Below are 7662 nucleotides of genomic sequence, written 5' to 3'. Positions count from 1 at the left end.
CACTACATTATAGGCACCATAGCATTCACCTTTATATTTATAGTTAAAAAAGTTCTTTCAATTAATACAGTTGCTATGCAAAAATTAAAGTTAATTTGAAAAGAAGATAAATAATATTCTTTTGAGTTAATTTTTAAAAAAGAACACTAATTTCGTTTAAATTTGAGAATTGATCATTCTAAGTTCTAACGAATTTCTAATATAAAATTTTTAAATTGACGATTAAGTACCAAAAGTTGAGTAAAAATTTATTGTGGGGTCAAATTTAATAATCTAATGGGGGCAAATAAATATTATTATCATATACTACTCAAAAAAATCTCAAATTGTAGTGGGGGCGCTTGCCCCCACAACAATGTATGTAGAACCGTCCCTGCTCATGTTGTCATCGATTTTTTTTCTACAAAATACATGTAGTACTCTCCCTTTTCTTTTACATGTTAGATAACCTAAGCTGATTTATTTTTTTAATTTAATTTCAACTGTTAAATTTAGATTTCTAATTTGAAAATATAAATAAAAGCATTAATTTTTTAAACGCTGAATTTTAATGATTATTTCAAACGGAGAAAATCGCAAAAAATATAACAAAACAAAGGTTAAAAAAGTAATTATACTCATTTTATCTTTTTTTATCAACCCGCATATTTAGTAATCATTTTCAACCAAAATAGATATCGTGACGATGAATAAAAGGTCCAAAGTTAAAATAAAATTCACGAAAGGCAATGCGTTTGGGTTTCCAATCTTCTGTAATTATTTTTTCTATTAGTGGTTATATTTTTTGTTTTGTGGCCAAGAATTTTATTATATTTCTATTAGTTTAAGTTATTTATATTTTTTAGTTTTATAGTAAAATTAAATCTTTAACTAGTAACTTATTTGAAATAGACGTTATATATAACTAGCGGCTCAATAGGCACTAACGTACATATTCATCCGCTTTTCTATTGTTTTGAAGAAATTAATTTTATTTTTATAATATATTATTCGCTCTTCAAATTTATTAGATCATTTTTTTATTTTAATATTAATGTGATCTTATTTATATCATATTTTAGTGTTAGTGTTAATATATCATTCACCCTTTAAATTTGTCAGATAAGTATTTTTTTCATCATTTTAAAATTAACAGCCTTATTTATATGATATTTTGTTGAGAGTAAAATTACTATAAAAAACCTTTAAAATGCTAAATTATAAAAACAGTGACGGATCCAGAAAATTTTGTGAGTGGGGACAAAAATATACATAATATGATAATAATTTTTATAATTATACTTTGTTATTATAAAAATATAATTAGTCTTTAAATTATCTAATCAACAAATTAAAATACTAAAATAATAATTTAAATAATAATAATAATAATAATAATAATAATATATAAATTAAAATTTCATTTTTTTAGTTTTTATATTTAAAAAAAAAATAAATAATCTTTTCATTATCAATACAATCAAATGTCTCTTGTTTTATATATGTCGTTAAATAACGATTTAAAAATTCATCTTTCATACGATTACAAAATCAATTCTTTATAATATTCATATTTAAAAATATTTTTTTCAAATGATATTGTCCTAAAAATAACTAAAGTTAATTTAAAAAGAAGACACTAATAAATAAACAATACTATTTTGATTTTTTATTTTATTATTATTATTATTATTATTATAATAGATTTAACCATTTTTTATTTAATAGTCACTATAAGATTAATATTTTTATTATTCATTTTTAATTTAATATTAATATTTAATATTTATTTATTCATCGCCAATAAAAAATAACTCTAAAAGATGTTGCCAACAAATAAGTCCTAAAAAACTAGATATACATTAAATATATATATATATTCTAAAAAAAACTTTAGATGTCATATTTTGATGTAATCTTTTGCAAGTAATATTAAAAAAATAAGATATTTTTATTCTTAAAAATTTATAATTTTATGTCAACTGAATTTTTTAAAATTTTTTTAATTGTGAATGATTAAAATTTTTTGAAAAATAAAAAAGAAAAATCTAGAAATCAAATTTTGCTCTAAATATTTTTGTGTATCTTCTAAATATTTATTCAAATATTGGCAAAACAATTTAGATTAAATGAATATGTCATTTGTCAAATAAAAAAGTTTTTTTGTCACTTTTAATAAATATAATATTTATTAGTTATTTTTATCGCAATTTTCAAATCATTCAACGATTATTTTGTCTGTGCCTGAATCTTTTGGATATTAAATTGGTAGTTACCTCTGTTTTGAACAAATAATCAAATATATATAATATATATACACGGCACCATAGTGATATTCACTAAATATATAAATAAATTTTTTAAATTTTAAATTTATTTATTAATTATAATTATAAAATAATAAATCTATAATTATTTCATTCCTATTTAAAGTTATTGTAATAAATTTATTTAAATCTTAAATTACCATTTGTTTTACATAATTGAAGTTAATGAGTGAAGTGAAATTATAATGGGTCAAATTTAATTATATAGTGGGGGCAAATAAATTTTGTTACTATCTATTAAGTAAAAAAATTTTAAACTCTACTAGGGCACTTGCCCCCACTTACTTATACATGAATCCGTCCCTGTATAAAAGTACACAATAAAGATATATGTATATATTATCAGAAAAAGGTATAGTTCAAGAAATTATGACAAAAATGTTATCCTAATTTAAAAAGAGTATATCTATAAACCAAAATGCATGTTAGTTATTTACAAAAGATTAATTTTGCCTAAATATCATAGATATTCATGTTTATCTTTTTCTTTTTTAAGTGATAGGCCAAAATATGATTTTGAATCTGAAAAGCCTTTATTTTTCTACAAATATTGGCAGGATAGAAGAAATGAATATGCTTATTTTTTTGTTTTTAAATATCAAATTATAAGAGAATTAATGAAAAAATTAGGAGAATACAAAGATTGTGTACCTGGAAAAAATTCTTCATAATTCATCATACATCTCCTTATCAATAACTTCTTGCGTCTTGAAAAACTGTCAGATTTTGTTTACCATAAAAATAACCATATAAACGCTTCAAGTTTATTCAATTAAATTGATTTCTTATTATAGAGAAGAATTCAATTAAAACATGTAGAATTGTGATTTCTTGTTTTGCATTAAACTTTCTGAAAGGACAAAAGAAATGACATTAATCCTTGTTTACCATTGAAAAAATGTAAATTAAATGATATAACATATTTTTTGTTAGGTATTTTTTTTTAATAACAATTACCTGCAATGATATTGTTTTGTGTCGAAATGAGTTAGTTGTGTTCTTCTAAGTTTATGGCTAAAAAAGAAAAGTTAAAGTTTTAACATAATTGGTATATAGGACGAAATAGACGAAAGTATTTATTATGTAATAAAAGTTTATTGCATTACCTTTTATTCTTTTGATCCAATATTTCTCTTTTTACTATCTTCCATAATTGAGTTTTGTCTGCTTTAACTGTACCTCCCCAACTAATAGAATAAATTATTTTGAGTGGATGAACCTGAGTCAATTTTATGTTTGACCAATAACACTAAAATAAAAATATGTATTATCAATGTAATTATCACTGTCATTAATACTGAAATCCTTACTTTATTGTCGGTTGGTCTCATTGATGCAATTGATTGCTCATCCTTCCATGTACTCCATAATGATTGGAATCCTGTTTCCTGTAATTTATTGCATATATGTATTACAATATATTTCAGTAATGTTTTATATATTACTTTAGAATTAAGTAATGATACATCCCAAATAAGACATACCTCTACCTTTTATTGGTTTTAAAATTTTAATTTTTATAATTTTATTTCTAAAATTATGAAATTGATAGCAAACATTTAAAGAAATCAAATTTTGAAATTTTTTCAAGGTAAATATAAATATTGCAAACTATAATTTCTTAAAAAATCAATAATAATATATTTTAAGGATGTATGATATAATTTTTATCATTTATGTGAATCGTAGTTAGTGCATACCCGTTGGATAAAGTAGAGGTTCAAGTTCCTTTCGTTTATCTCTTTTAATATGCTTATAAGCTCTCTTGATATCAATTTATCTGTTAAAAATCTTAGTCATTAATTGTTAAAATTAGTGAACAAAACTATCTATTCCAATGTTGATATTGCAATGATAAAATTATATAATACACGGATTATACTTGTAAAAAGACGGACGTATTTGCTAAACACATAAATTACCTGAGGTGCAGGTAACAAAATTTCTTTGAACACCACATTCCTTGTGAATTGTCCACTTTTTCCAGCTACTGTTCCTTCTTTGACTAAGATTTTTGTGGTTGACTGAGAAATACTTCGAGATAGAACAACGTATAATTGACCATGGCTGAACACATGTTTAGGGATATAAATCCCTACCTTAGGAATAGTTTGCCCTTGTGATTTATTTATTGTCAAGGCAAAATTCAACCTTACAGGAAATTGCTTCCTAATAAGCACAAAGGGTAATCTTGAGTTCTCAGTCGTTTTGTGTTTTATCCGAGGCAGAAAAGCTCTTTGTCCAAAGTGATGGCCTATTAGAATTTCCACGTCTAACATATTTTGAAAAGTTCCTTGACACAGTAACCTTGTGCCATTGCATAAGCCTGCCTTAGGATCTATGTTTCTCAGTAACATCAAAGGAGCATCTTTTTTTACCTCTGATGTATGAGGTGGCAATCCACCCGTGGAGATTGAGTTAAGATATTCTTGTTGATATAGATTATTTGTATTTTCTTCTACTTTATCAAAGGATGCTAAAATTCGTTCGTCTCCCAAAAATTGGTTGAAGATTATATCATTGAGCTGTTGTACATAATGGTTTTTGGGTGTTAATATCACTCTCTCCACCATGTAAGATGCATCCCACCCATGAGATTGCAAATTTGGAAAAGTTTCTTCTATTAATTTGTGTAATGGTGCCTTACCTTCTCATGGTATTGCCATGTGTGCTTCTATGTGTACCAAGTCCTCAGGTATGGTAGGCTCAATCTCATCCCCTATTCGCATGAGATACTCTGCAAAATCATGATCATTAAAAGATCGCATGTTTTGTCGCAAGTAGAGAATTTTGGTGGATGTCCACAAATGTGATTTAACAATAGAAGCTGAAATCATTTGCGACTTACTTCCTTTCGACACAACAGGTAGTACTTGGCGGAAATCCCCACCCATAACCATCACCTTTCCTCCAAATGGATTATTGTTTTCTAATATGTCTCGCAATGTGCGGTCTAATAATTCCATTGTCTCTTTATTAGCCATTGGCGCTTCATCCCAAATTATCGCTGTCGTCTACCTAATCAGTTTTGTGAGATCAGATTGTTTACTTATATTGCACGTGAAGGATGGCTCTGCATTGATTGTATCTTAAATCTAGAATGAGCTGTTCGACCACCATGCAGTAAAGTTGCAGCTATTCCTGAGGATGCAGTTACCAAGATAATATGCCCTTTACTTCTTAAGTCTGCAATTATAGCTCTATAAAGAAATGTCTTACCTGCTCCTCCTAGTCCATCAACAAAGAACACTCCACTTTCTCTTCGATCAATTGTATTCATAATGCACCTGAAAGCTGTAGACTGGTCATGATTCAATCTTTCTATAGAACACAGGTCTTCTTGAGGAACTTCGATGGACATTTCTTCTTGAATAATTCTAGGCATGAAGTTGTCGTTGTCGTTGTCCGAGGTTAGAGCTGATAAATTGTATTATACAATATGTTTTCCATGCTGTAGGAGGATGTCATTTAAATCCCTAAGCAAACGATTTGTCAACCCATTGCATGTTGTAGTGCTTGTTGATGCGTAATCATCCACCATACATGAAAGAAACTCGTCCCACAGACTTCTTACATCTGTTGGCTCACAAAAAATTAAAATGGTGGCAAACAACCTTCTTAAAGCACATGACATTCTTAAAATGGATGCCTCAACCAAACATGATCTTATACTACTATCACTCTCCAACAGTTCTTGATATTGAGCGGATTGTTTAAAGGACGAATATTGGACACCATCGACTGTTAGCAAATCATCCCAACCAGTTGGGCCTCTTACATTTGACAACAGAATACGCAAATAGAATTTTTCACTTTTTGTTGGCGAAACGATATAGATCCGACCGATAGTTCTCTTTTGTGACCTGCGTCGACGCCATTCTTTTTCATTGCTGTGCCAACTGTAATATTCTGGGATTTCCCTGTACAAAAGATGCCTAGATTGTTGGTCATCAGCCCGATTAAGTGCAAAGAATTCAGTGAGCATTGTTATTGAGAAATAGTCATTATTAACTATTTCAGAAATAGTTTGGTGCTCATAAAATCTCACTTGATGTAGATTTGGCAAATGAACTTGTAACCTTTCAACTGATGGATACATTCGGTAAAGGTTGAATCTAAATATCATTCAGCATGCCTCTAGAGCGGCAATCCATCTTGCATCAATAAACTGTTGCACCTCATCATAATGAGAACTTCTATGAACCTCCATTGCCACACGGTTTGGTCCCTTATAGAAATACTTGTATAGATATTTTATGCTCTTGATAATGCTACATATCTCTACATTGATATGACAATCAGACTTTAGTAGTAGCCAAGGGTTGTACAGAACCTCCCATCTATTGTCAATTGTGAGATTTTAGTTTATAGGGATTGGAATATCAAATTGCCTCCTATATTGAGGATATAAGTCATCACCTCGTCGTGTCTCTGGTACGAACTCTTTTAGGAAGTTGCATTTACATTGACCGTTCTTCATGTATGGTGAAGATTGATTTAGTGTTCCGCAAGGACCATGGACCATATGCCTTAGCACTGCCTCATGTAAGTGTGGTTCTGTTTCTTTACATGATATTTCCGCTCGGACCAAACTATCATATTGGTCAGGATCACTCAACTTGTCATTATTTTCTAAGATTAGCAACATATGCACGTGTGGCAATTCTCTTTTTTCAAACTCGGTGACATAAATATAACTTTTCACCTTTCCCAATACACCTTTGGTAATAATATCCTGCTTTAATTATTCAAGCTTGGCTCTAAAAATTCTAGTTGTTAGATCCGGACGATCCTGTGGAGTTTGAGTAGGACTGAGTTGCGAAGCTATTTCTGACCATGATGAATTGCATGTCATAGTTAGAAAAATATCTGGTTTGCCTTCTTTAAGAACAATAGTCATTCCATCCTCGTAGCGTTGAGTCATGTCTCGACGACTGCCCACGAACGATGATGGTAATATCCTTCTTCTGCCAACATTTTCTAAAACCAATTTTAGAGAAAAGTATTATTAGTTTTAAAGTTTAAATTCATGAACACGTAATGATCAATCGTGTGGCCATTAAATTGAATAATTACCAGCATTATTCACTCCTGTGTGCAAAGCATCTTGTAAGCATTGATACAGTTCAGCTCGAAGTTCCTTTTGTCTTTGTCGAACCCATCTTAACTTGCCTGTTTCCATTTTCACATAGTTGTCAACAACATATTGTTGAAGAAGTCGCCCCACTTGCAAAACTGTTGAGTGGTCATCAGGACAGATCTACGAATATTGAGGATTATAGAAAATTGTTAGAAATTGTGAAATAATGTATTGGTACAAACTATCATCTACGGAAGTCTATAAATGATGTAGCAA

General features: G+C 28.8%; 1 pseudogene; it reads right to left on the bottom strand.

Moving 5' to 3' along the window:
* Positions 1 to 4077: 4077 nt before the first annotated feature.
* LOC130956638 (ATP-dependent DNA helicase pfh1-like) lies at positions 4078 to 6405 on the bottom strand (annotated as a pseudogene).
* Between the last annotated feature and the right edge of the window lie 1257 nt (positions 6406 to 7662).

The sequence above is a fragment of the Arachis stenosperma genome, chromosome 10, assembly GCF_014773155.1.
Source record: "Arachis stenosperma cultivar V10309 chromosome 10, arast.V10309.gnm1.PFL2, whole genome shotgun sequence".
NCBI lineage: Eukaryota > Viridiplantae > Streptophyta > Magnoliopsida > Fabales > Fabaceae > Arachis > Arachis stenosperma.
The sequence above is the reverse complement of the archived record's forward strand: the minus strand, read 5'-3'. Positions and strand labels throughout refer to the sequence as shown.